The sequence below is a fragment of the Scyliorhinus canicula genome, chromosome 17, assembly GCF_902713615.1.
Source record: "Scyliorhinus canicula chromosome 17, sScyCan1.1, whole genome shotgun sequence".
NCBI lineage: Eukaryota > Metazoa > Chordata > Chondrichthyes > Carcharhiniformes > Scyliorhinidae > Scyliorhinus > Scyliorhinus canicula.
In genome coordinates, this window is record NC_052162.1 from 119870030 (window position 1) to 119880828 (window position 10799).

Sequence of the window (10799 nt, forward strand, 5' to 3'; positions counted from 1 at the left end):
ATCGCTAAAAGAGCGCAGGAGGATTCAGGGGGGGGTGGAGCCGCCTTTTCAACATAGCGGGCTGATCCTCAGGAGGTCTCTCAACCCCGCGCTCTCTGGGGCTCTCTCAGAGGCGGTGAAGATGATGACTGCCGACATTCTCCGTGTTATTGACCTGAGGCTGAGTGAGCTGACTCAATATCTGTGAGCTCATGAGGCCGAGCTGCAAAACACCATGAAGTGTCTCAATGATCCGGAGGGGAGAATCCTGAACTTTGAGCAAGATACCTCCTCGACGGAGGCAGGAATTCAATCCTTGGAAAACCGGCTGATGTAGCGGTATCCTAGAGATCAAGGGTCAGAGAAAGAAAATCTGAGTCGCGGTCTGCCAGAAGGTGTGGAGGGTGAGGCTCCCGTTAGGTGCTTCGAGGACCGGCTGCTACGTTTTCTCCAGCTGGATGTGAAGCCTGGGTGTTTCAAATTAGAAAGGGCATCAGATCCTGTCTTTGAGGCCGAGGGATAATTTTCATCCCAGGCCTGGAATCATTCCCTTCCACAACTTGAAAGATCACCAGAAGGTCCTGGAGACGGGGACAGTGAGGTGGGACCTGGCTCCATGAGAGAGTGAGGATTTCCTTCTTCCAGGACATTTTGGCAGACACACAAATGAAGCATCGAGGCTTCGATGAAGTTCGAAGGGAACTCAAGGCTGCGGGAGTGAATTGTGTCGCTTTATCCTGAGATGCTGAAAATTGTATCTGACAATTCCATCAAGTCTTTCAATAATCCGACTACTGCCTCGGCCTTCATTAAATCCATGAAGGGCAAGGATTTGGAGGGATGGTTTGCAGCTCAGACTAACTCAGGCTCTAATCCGGACTCTTTCCCTATCATGGTGTTGTTGTCTGAATTTGTTATCTTTTATCCTGTTGAAGGGAGTTGTTATTCTGTGAGCGCCGATTGAATGTCTTCTTCTCCTCGAGTGTTACAGGAACTCGTATTATCTTATCTCAGTTATGGTAGATGTGCCGTGTGCTGATTATCCGTCGTCTTTCTTCTATTATCCGAGTGTTAATCATGGCAGAACCGAGTGGCGCCATTGCCGAAGGGTGGGTGGTGGTGGATGCAGGTCTTCATGGGTGGGTTTAAAATGTGGGAGGGACATTCGATCCCCATTCCCTTGTTGGCCCTTCTTTTTTTCCCCTCATTTTGGAGAAGGTATCCTGAGGATAACAACAGTCTGGCCGTGGGGTTAATCCTCCGGGTCCTCAGTCTTATTGAGGAATGTCCCCTTGGATCTATTGTGGTGGTGATTCTTTTGTATTTTGTTATTCTGGGAGGGTTTATGTGTTGTTGACTTTATCCTACTCTGGTACAGATGGGGCTTTTATCCGCGAAAGGAGCAGTTTGGGAAGACTTTTGTGCCTCTGGTGTAAAGTGAGTTGGAGGAGGGGGGGTAATGGCGCACGCCCGATTGTGGAGCGGAAATCTGTGTGTTCTCTCTGTTGTTTAACTATGGTGGCAGTAAATCTGCAAATTTTCTCAGGGAATGTACGGAGCATCCATCACCCCATCAGAAGGAAAAAGATGCTCTCCTATCTAAAGGAGAAAGTCAACATAGCTTTATTCCAGGAAACTCATCTAGATTAACCTCATTTGGGGCGTCACGTTGGCACAGTGGTTAGCGCTACTGATTTACCTTCTTTCCAGCCCCACATTAATGTCATACGAGAGTCGATGACTTTTTTGTGCCGTTGACGATCTTATACCTGGTGTCCTCCTGCACCACAGGAAACAGGAAACATGAAACCCCCCCCCCCCCCAATTTGTCTGAGCTTCTGCTTGAGGGCCCATGCCCAGGTTGAGAATGCCTTCTTGATAAGAGGTACTTCATTTACTACACATTTTAAGGAAAAGTTTGAGTTTTTTCTTTTCTTTAACTTGGCCTCTGGGACTGCCCCCTCTAGACGTGTGAAGTTCATTCCTGGGGGGGGGGGGGGGGGGGGTGATGATCATTTCTGACACTGCTAATAAAAGGTGCAGGTGCTGAAGATCCAGCGGCGTCTGGAAGGTTTGTTCGGCGAAGGCCGGGGAGAATTATAAGAAGGTCCCTAGTAAGCTCTGCTGAAGGAGGTTAAGCAGACTTCCTATTTACTCAGCAGGTTGCGAAAAGGAGTTTGGGAATAACCTGAGGAAATACAAAGGCCGACTTTGGAGCGATTTTCTCTGTGTCGCTTGGTGGAGGGTAAAGGGCCATGAAGACGGAGGAAATAAACAGGAATTTCGAGAATTCGATGCAGGATTATACAAGTCTGAGAAGTCTGGTGACGTGCTGGCGGGTATGGGGCATTATTTCTGTTCCTTATAACCACCCCTTAGCCAAACGAATCAATGTGTCAAGCTGGGGGAGCAAAGGATGTCAATGTCTTTAAGAGAGAGAGAGACCTGGGCCAAGCTTTGCAGAGTCTGCACCCTCCCGGGATTCACTTCCTTTCCCTTCAGTTGCTGCAAGTGACCAATTGAAGGTGAGAATGAGAAAAGAAATGGAAAGGGGGAGAAAAGACAGTGTTTTACTCACAGATGTTGGAGACAAGAGGCAGTTGTAAAGTTCAATCCAGCAACCACACAAAGCCCGCGCTGATTAGCTGAAGGACCAGAGTCCTTCCGGTCCTCCAACTTTTGCCATTGGTCAATACCTCAGGAAAAGGGTCAGGAGGCGGGCTCTGTTTTGCACATGCGCAGTTTCCCCTCCATTGGACATGCGCAGTCGTGGGCAGAGGAAGATAACCGATTGGCTTCTCGCTCTGGTCGGTGCTGTCAGCCGGTTGCCTGGAAACCTTGTCTCGAGGAGGTTCTGTTGTCGGTTTTTTTTTCTCCTTTGTTCAGGGGGAGGCGAAACAACGGGTGGGGGCGGGGAGCGCCGGGCCTGCGCACTGGAACCCGGTGACGACAGCGCGGAATGGAGTAATTCCTATTGGCTGATTCAGACAGGGCCCCATTGTGATGTCACAGCGGAAGTGAAGGTGAAATCTCCTCCAACATCTGTGAGTAAAACATTTTCTTTTCTCCCCCTTTCCATTTCTTTTCTCATTCTCACCTTCAATTGGTCACTTGCAGCAACTGAAGGGAAAGGAAGTGAATCCAGGGAGGGTACAGACTCTGCAAAGCTTGGCCCAGGTCTCTCTCTCTTAAAGACATTGACATCCTTTGCTCCCTCAGCTTGACACATTTATTTGTCTGGCTTAAAGGATGGTCTCTTTCATAATGTTCACAATTACAGGGATGGTTTCCCCAGGAGATGGCTGACATTTAAGGGGACAGTAAATTAATACCAGACAGAGACATGTCCATTATTTTTAAATGGTACAGATTAGATATATTATTTATGGTTCTGTAATAAAATACATTTATTATTATTTCTGGTTTTGTAATATTGTACTGTTGTGATTTCCAGTCACCTCTTCCCTCAGAGGGTTGTTCGTCCATGGATTTCTCATCGCAGGGACCAGTGGAGTCGGCGGGGGGTGGGTGGGTGGGGTGAGGGGTGGGTGGGTGGGTGGGGTGAGGGGGGGATGGTTCACTGAAAATATTCAAGGATGAGTTGGACAGATTTTTAATTTTTCCAATATTTCTTTTATTTGCTTTACCATTTTTTAAACAATGAATTCAACAGAGTAACAGAAAAAATGGTGGAAAATGGTCATAGAGCAGAACAAGCGATATTGCCAGCAAAATACAAGCAATACATTACAGAATTAATTTGTAGCAGGATATTTTAGGGACCAGAGCTGCTATATGAAATGCCAGATCAGTTGAACAACCAGTTAACATAGTGAATAGGGAAAGAGGGTAAGATTATTTAAAAACAGGATAACAATGCACACCCCAAAATATTACAAAACCAGGAGGCCATTTGCTTCTTCAAGTCTGCACTGACCCTCAGAAAAAACACTCGCCGAGGCACACTCCCCACCCTGTCCCCATAATCCGGTGCATTGATCTTCGTCAACCCACCTAACGTAACACCTTTGGACACTAAGGGGCAATTTAGTTTGACCAATCCACTTAACCTGCACATCTTTGGACTGTGGGAAGAAACCGGAGCACCCGGAGGAAACCCACGCAGACACAGGGAGAATGTGCATCTCCAATCAGACAGCCACTCAAGGAATCAAACCTGGGTCCCTGGCTCTGTGCGGCAGCAGTGCTAACCATTGTGCCTCACTGTGCCCTACTCTGGGTTCAGTTGAATTAAATTCACTGATGGAAAGCCCTGGAGGAGCAAGTCAACCAGATTGAAGCACATGTATTTGAGACAGGGGTCTCATAATTTACCAAATCCATCAGACTTAGAATGAAGTACAGACATTAAAAATTCCAATGGGATACATTCCGTAATCAGTCTATGCCAGTTTTGGACAGAAGGAGAACTGGCATGTCTGCTTCCATATCCAGCCTGATGGATGTTGGGTCTATCCTAACCAAATTCCGTATGAACATAAGATGAGAGGCCAATTGATAAAGCCAGATATTCAGGAGACACAAACCTCCCTTAGCTCCTGGTGATTAGAGCTTAACAAACTTGAGGTGAGGTTTATTTTTGTTCCAGATAAATGTACTAATCATTCCATTAATTTCCTTAATGACTCTGGTCGACAACAGTATAGGCAGCATCTGCAGAGGGTACAACAGGGGCTGTTTAGCACACTGGGCTAAATCGCTGGCTTTGAAAGCAGACCAAGGCAGGCCAGCAGCACGGTTTGATTCCCCTAACAGCCTCCCCGAACAGGTGCCGGAACGTGGCGACTAGGGGCTTTTCACAGTAACTTCATTGAAGCCTACTCGTGACAATAAGCGATTTTCATTTTTTTTTTTCAACGGTCTGGGCAACACATTCATTTTAATGAAGGTGATCCTCCCTCACCATGAAATCGGAAGAGCCGATCACTGGGCAAGGTCCCACCTAATAGTCACCATCAGCTGTGGAAAGTTAGCCCCATATAGCTGTCTGAAAGAGGGGCCATTGACATTCCCAGACATTAAAATCCCAAGGGAGGAGCATCTGATTGGGAACTTAGCAACAGTAGGGGGGCTTACCCTTCAACCCCACCCCCCCACCCCCCATCGGCATGGCCTCTGACTCAGTAAAATTCATCTTATAACCAGAGAAGGCACTAAATCTATCCACAATCGGGTGCTGCTGGCTAACATGAACATTTTGCTGCGGTTTTTATTTTCATCTCAGTGCCGCATGGTCTTTTTGTCGAAATTGTTCTTTCTGGGGGTGGATAGGTTGGTTTAATTGTTTGTGTGGGCAGATAAGGTGGCAAGGATCAGTAAGACGGTGATTCAGAGAGGCCGACAGTCAGGGAGCTTGGCCCTGCTGAACCTGTTATTGGGTAGCGAACGCAGAGTAGGTGTGGGGTTGGAGCAGGGTGACGGAGGCTTTGTAGGCTTACATTAAAGGGTAAGTGGGGTTAATGGGTTACATGGATAGGGTGGAGACATGGGCTTATGTAGGGTGCTCTTTCAAAGAGCTGGGGCAGATCGATGGGCTGAATGGCCTCCTGCACTGTAGGGATTCTGTGTTCCATAATTTCAAGGAGCCGGTTACCGTCAACTGCTAGGTGGGAGGGAAGGGAGGTGGAGAGGTTGGTTAGGGAGTTGGGGGTGGGTTTGGAATATTCTTGGGCTACAAACTCAACCTGGGCAAAACCAAATATTTTCCGGTAAGGGGGAGGGGCAGAGCTGGAGGGCCTCCCAGTTAAAATAGCCCAAAATAAATTCCACTACTTGGAGATCCAGTTTCCCACGAGTGGACACGGATCCACAAGTGGAAGCTGACCAGTCTGGCGGAGGAAGTCAGAAACGACCCACAGAGATGGGATGGACTCCTGCTTTCCCTGGCGGGGAGGATGTAGACGATCAAGATGAACGTACTGCCCAGGTTCCTCTTCCTGTTTAGATCCTTACCGATCTACATCCCAAGGCCTTTTTCCATTCAGTAGATAAGATGATTATGGCGTTTGTGCGGAGGGGCAAGAATTGAAAAATCCCTAAAACAGTACTACAATGGAGAAGAAACATGGGAGGCCTCTCCTTCCCGAACTTGCAATACTATCACTGGGCAGCCACAGCGGAGTAAGGGGATGGGGAAAGGACCCAAACACGGAATGGGTGAGGATGGACGAGTCCTCATGTACGGGATCGACCCTCCGGGCCCTCGTCACGGCAGCACTCCCATCCCCGCCAGCAAAACACTCCAGTCCAGTGGTGGTAGTGACCCTGAGAACCTGGAACCAGATGTGGCAGCATTTCAGTCTGACCGATGTGTCCATCATGGCCCCCATCTGTGGCAACCATAGGTTTGCACCAGCCATTCTCGACGCCACCTTCAAGGGGTGGAGACAGGACGGGGGAACACTGATGGTCAGGGACATTTACACGGGAAATAGACTAGCGACCTTAGAGGAGCTGACGGAGAGACTGGACCTACCAAACAGGGATGAGCTCCAGGTCAAAAACTTTATCCACAAGGAGACACCATCATACCCAGGAACCCTGAGAAGCACGATGCAAGAGGAGTTACTGGGCACAGACAGACTGGGAAAGGGAAACTGTGGGGACCTGTACGGACAACTTTTTAATAAGGATGCACTCCTTACTTGACGAAACCCAGGAAAAATGGGAGGAAGAGCGAGGGACGGGAATAGGGTGGGGACTCTGGAGTGAAGCACTGAACGGGACCAACTCCACCTTCTCCTACACAAGACTAAGCTTCATGCAGCTGAATGTTGTGCACAGAGCACACCTGACAAGAACCCGAATGAGCAGGTTCTTCCCGAACATGGAGGACAAATGTGATCGGTGCCAGTGGGGCCTGGCAAACCATGCCCACATGTTCTGGGTATGCCCCAGACTTGTCGTATTCTGCACAACCTATTTAGAGGCAATGTCCATGGTTATGAGGGTGGAGCCGTGCCCACAAATGGCAGCCTTCAGGGTATCGGACCAGCCAGAACTATTCATGGGGAAGAGGACGGATGCCCTTGCCTTTGCTTCTCTAATCGGCCGCTGGAGAATCCTGCTCAGCTGGCGATTAGCAGCACCACCCACAGCTACAGACTGGCTGGCAGCACCACCCACAGCTACAGTCTGGCAGCACCACCCACAGCTACAGACTGGCTGGCAGCACCACCCACAGCTACAGACTGGCTGGCAGCACCACCCACAGCTACAGACTGGCTGGCAGCACCACCCACAGCTACAGACTGGCAGCACCACCCACAGCTACAGACTGGCTGGCAGCACCACCCACAGCTACAGACTGGCAGCACCACCCACAGCTACAGACTGGCTGCCACCCACAGCTACAGACTGGCTGGCAGCACCACCCACAGCTACAGACTGGCTGGCAGCACCACCCACAGCTACAGTCTGGCTGCCACCCACAGCTACAGACTGGCTGGCAGCACCACCCACAGCTACAGACTGGCTGCCACCCACAGCTACAGACTGGCTGCCACCCACAGCTACAGACTGGCTGCCACCCACAGCTACAGACTGACTGGCAGACCTGTCGGAATTTCTCTACCTGGAGAAGAACAAGTTCACCGTCCGAGGGTCAGAGGATGGTTCCCACAAAGTGTGGAGGCCATTCAGCAACTTGTTCCAGGACCTGTTTGAAGCCAGCGGCCAATAGAACACTGGGGAGGGAGGTGGGCATACGGGAGCCAACGGGATCACATGGAGCAGGCAGGAAAAAGGGGGCGGGAGGGGAGTTACTGGTACAGGGAGGGAAAACCAGGAACCAACTGACAGAGACCAGAGAGCAGAGAACAAAAACACAAGAAGAGGAACCCCCCCCCCCCCCCCCCGCCCAAGGGAAGGTTTAAAACAGGACAGGGAGTGCATGGGGTGGAAGGGGGAGGCCCATCAATGGGGGGGAAGGGAGGGCACCGTCCACTTGTAAATAACAGATAACTCCCATTGTACAGTGAAGGGCCCAGGAAAGGACCCAGAAACGACGAGTGAAGGGGGCGGAGGGGAGGGACGGGAGATGGGGGACCGGCACAAAGGAAATTGACATGCACATTGTAATTAGCAGGGTTACCCTGACTGCTTGGATAGTGTATAATAAGCATCGCCACAATCATAGAACATAGAACATAGAACAGTACAGCACAGAACAGGCCCTTCGGCCCTCAATGTTGTGCCGAGCCATGATCACCCTACTCAAACCCACGTATCCACCCTATACCCGTAACCCAACAATCCCCCCATTAACCTTACACTACGGGCAATTTAGCATGGCCAATCCACCTAACCCGCACATCTTTGGACTGTGGGAGGAAACCGGAGCACCCGGAGGAAACCCACGCACACAGGGGGAGGACGTGCAGACTCCACACAGACAGTGACCCAGCTGGGAATTGAACCTGGGACCCTGGAGCTGTGAAGCATTTATGCTAACCACCATGCTACCCTGCTGCCCTGAAAATTTAGTGTACCCAATTCATTTTTCCAATTAAGGGGCAATTTAGTGTGACCAATCCCCCTACCCTGCACATCTTTGGGTTGGGGGGTTGAGACCCACGCAGACACGGGGAGAATGTGCAAACTCCACACGGACAGTGACCCGTGACCGGGATTGAACCCGGGACCTCGGTGCTGTGAGGCAGCAATGCTAACCACTGCGCCACCGTGCTAATCCTGCGACTCGATGAAAAAGAGGTGAAAAAAACTGCCCCAACCAATCCCGCCTGAATTTAAAGTGTTCCTCATCATCCAGATGGGTTTCCTGTAATAAAACCATGTCGACTTTCTCCTTAAGGAGAGGATCGATTTCCTTCTGATAGGCTGATGGATGCCCCATACATTCCCTGAGAAAATTTGCAGATTAACTGCCGCCATTAGTTAGGCGACAGAGAGAACAGGAACAGATTTTCACACCACAATCGGGCGTGCGCCATTACCCTCTCCTCCAACCCACTTCATACCAGAAGCACCAAAGTTTCCCCAAACTGCTCCTTTCACAGATAAAGGATAAAGTCAACAACACACAAACCCTCCCATAATAACAAAAATACAAAAGAATCCCCACAACAATAGATCCAAGGGGACATTCCTCAATAAGACTGAGGACCCGGAGGATTAACCCCACGGCCAGACTGTCGTTACCCTCAGGATACCTTCTCCAAAATGAGAAGAAAAGTAACTTTTGTAAATTGTTTTTACAGGATATCAGAAGAGGAGGAATTACAGACAGAAATCTCAAACGTCACGTCTCAATCTGACTGAGTCTCTCAATTCCTTGGAACTGAATATCACCGGACTTTGAATCTAGAAGGAGAAATGTTTGACTTTTCTGTCAGCTTCAAAACATCAGTGTGACTGGAAAAGCACCGAGACACACACACCCGAGTGAAAGTGTTCCAGAGCACTGACTGTGGAAAGAGTTTGAACCAGTTACACAGCCTGAAAAAAAAAATCACACCATTCACAGCGGGGAGAGACCGTACACGTGTTCTGTGTGTGGACGAGGCTTCAACTGATCGACAAACCTGGAGAGACACGAGGACACCCCCACCCTGGAGAAACGGTGGAAATGTGGGGACTGTGGGAAGGGATTCAGGGTTCCATCTGCACTGGAAGCTCATCGGCGCATTCACACTGGGGAGAGGCCGTTCACCTGCTCTCAGTGTGAGAAGGGATTCACTCGGTTCTCCCACCTGCAGACACACCAGCGACTTCACACAGGGGAGAAGCCGTTAACCTGCTCAGTGAGAGAAGGGTTTCAGATATCCATACACCCTGCAGGAACACTAGCGAGTTCACACCTGGAAGAAGCCATTCACCTGCTCTGAGCGGGGGAGACATTCAATGATCCGGAGACACTAGTGAGTTAATTCTGGGGAGAGACCATTCATCTGCTCTCAATGTGGGGAGGGGTTTTGTGATTCATCACACCTGTTGTGACTCCAACAACTTCACAATAAATTCCAGATGTTGGCTCCGTTGTTATTGTTTCTGCTCTCACTGACATCCAGGACTGCATTTTGCTTATTCTGACATCTGGTGAATGGTGATGATTGGAGGGTTTCTTTCTGCTGGACTGGCCGGTCTAACACCTCTGCCTCCGGTGGGCTGACCATTTTTGAGCCTCGTTGCGATTACCTGGTTCCACGTTTGACGAGGAGCACAGAATGAAAAGGTGTTTGCATGTTGGTAGATATTTAGTTCCCAAAGCAGCCATGTTGCCATGAAGATGGGTTATGGTGGTTACAGGGTTCTTTTGTCTCATTTATCTGGGTGTTTCTCGCCTCTTTGTATCATTGGAACATAGGAGCAGGAATTGGCCATTCAGCCCATCGAGCCTGCTCCACCATTCAATACAATCATGGCTGATCATCCACTTCAATGCTTTTTCCCCACACTATCCCCATATCCCTTTGTGTTATTGGTATTTAGAAATCTGACAGTTTCTGCTTTAAACACACTCAATGACTGAGCTCCCACAGCCCTCTGAGATAGAGAATTCCAAAGATTCACAACTTGTAGATTTCTATTGATCAAATGATTGCTCTGTTCTATTCCCGTATTCCCTGTCTGTTTATTTCCCTCAAAAGCCCATCCAATTTCCTTTTGGAAACAATCCATCATCTCCGCTTCTACCCCCTCGTGGGAAGTGGATTTCAGGTATTTCTCAAATACTGCCAAACTCTGCTTCAAGTCTAACATTTTCTTCAAATGTAAACAGGAATCAAAGGGCAAAGAAGGAGGCCATTAAGCCCACCATTCCCATGCTAGCTCTTTGAATG

The 10799-nt window shown here is 49.3% G+C and overlaps 1 long non-coding RNA gene across 1 annotated transcript; it reads left to right on the plus strand.

Moving 5' to 3' along the window:
* The first annotated feature begins 2879 nt into the window (after nucleotides 1-2879).
* On the plus strand, nucleotides 2880-9999 carry LOC119951873. The gene is made up of 2 exons (XR_005457696.1): nucleotides 2880-3023; nucleotides 9219-9999. It is a non-coding gene; the product is annotated as an uncharacterized LOC119951873 (long non-coding RNA).
* The last annotated feature ends 800 nt before the right edge of the window (nucleotides 10000-10799 follow it).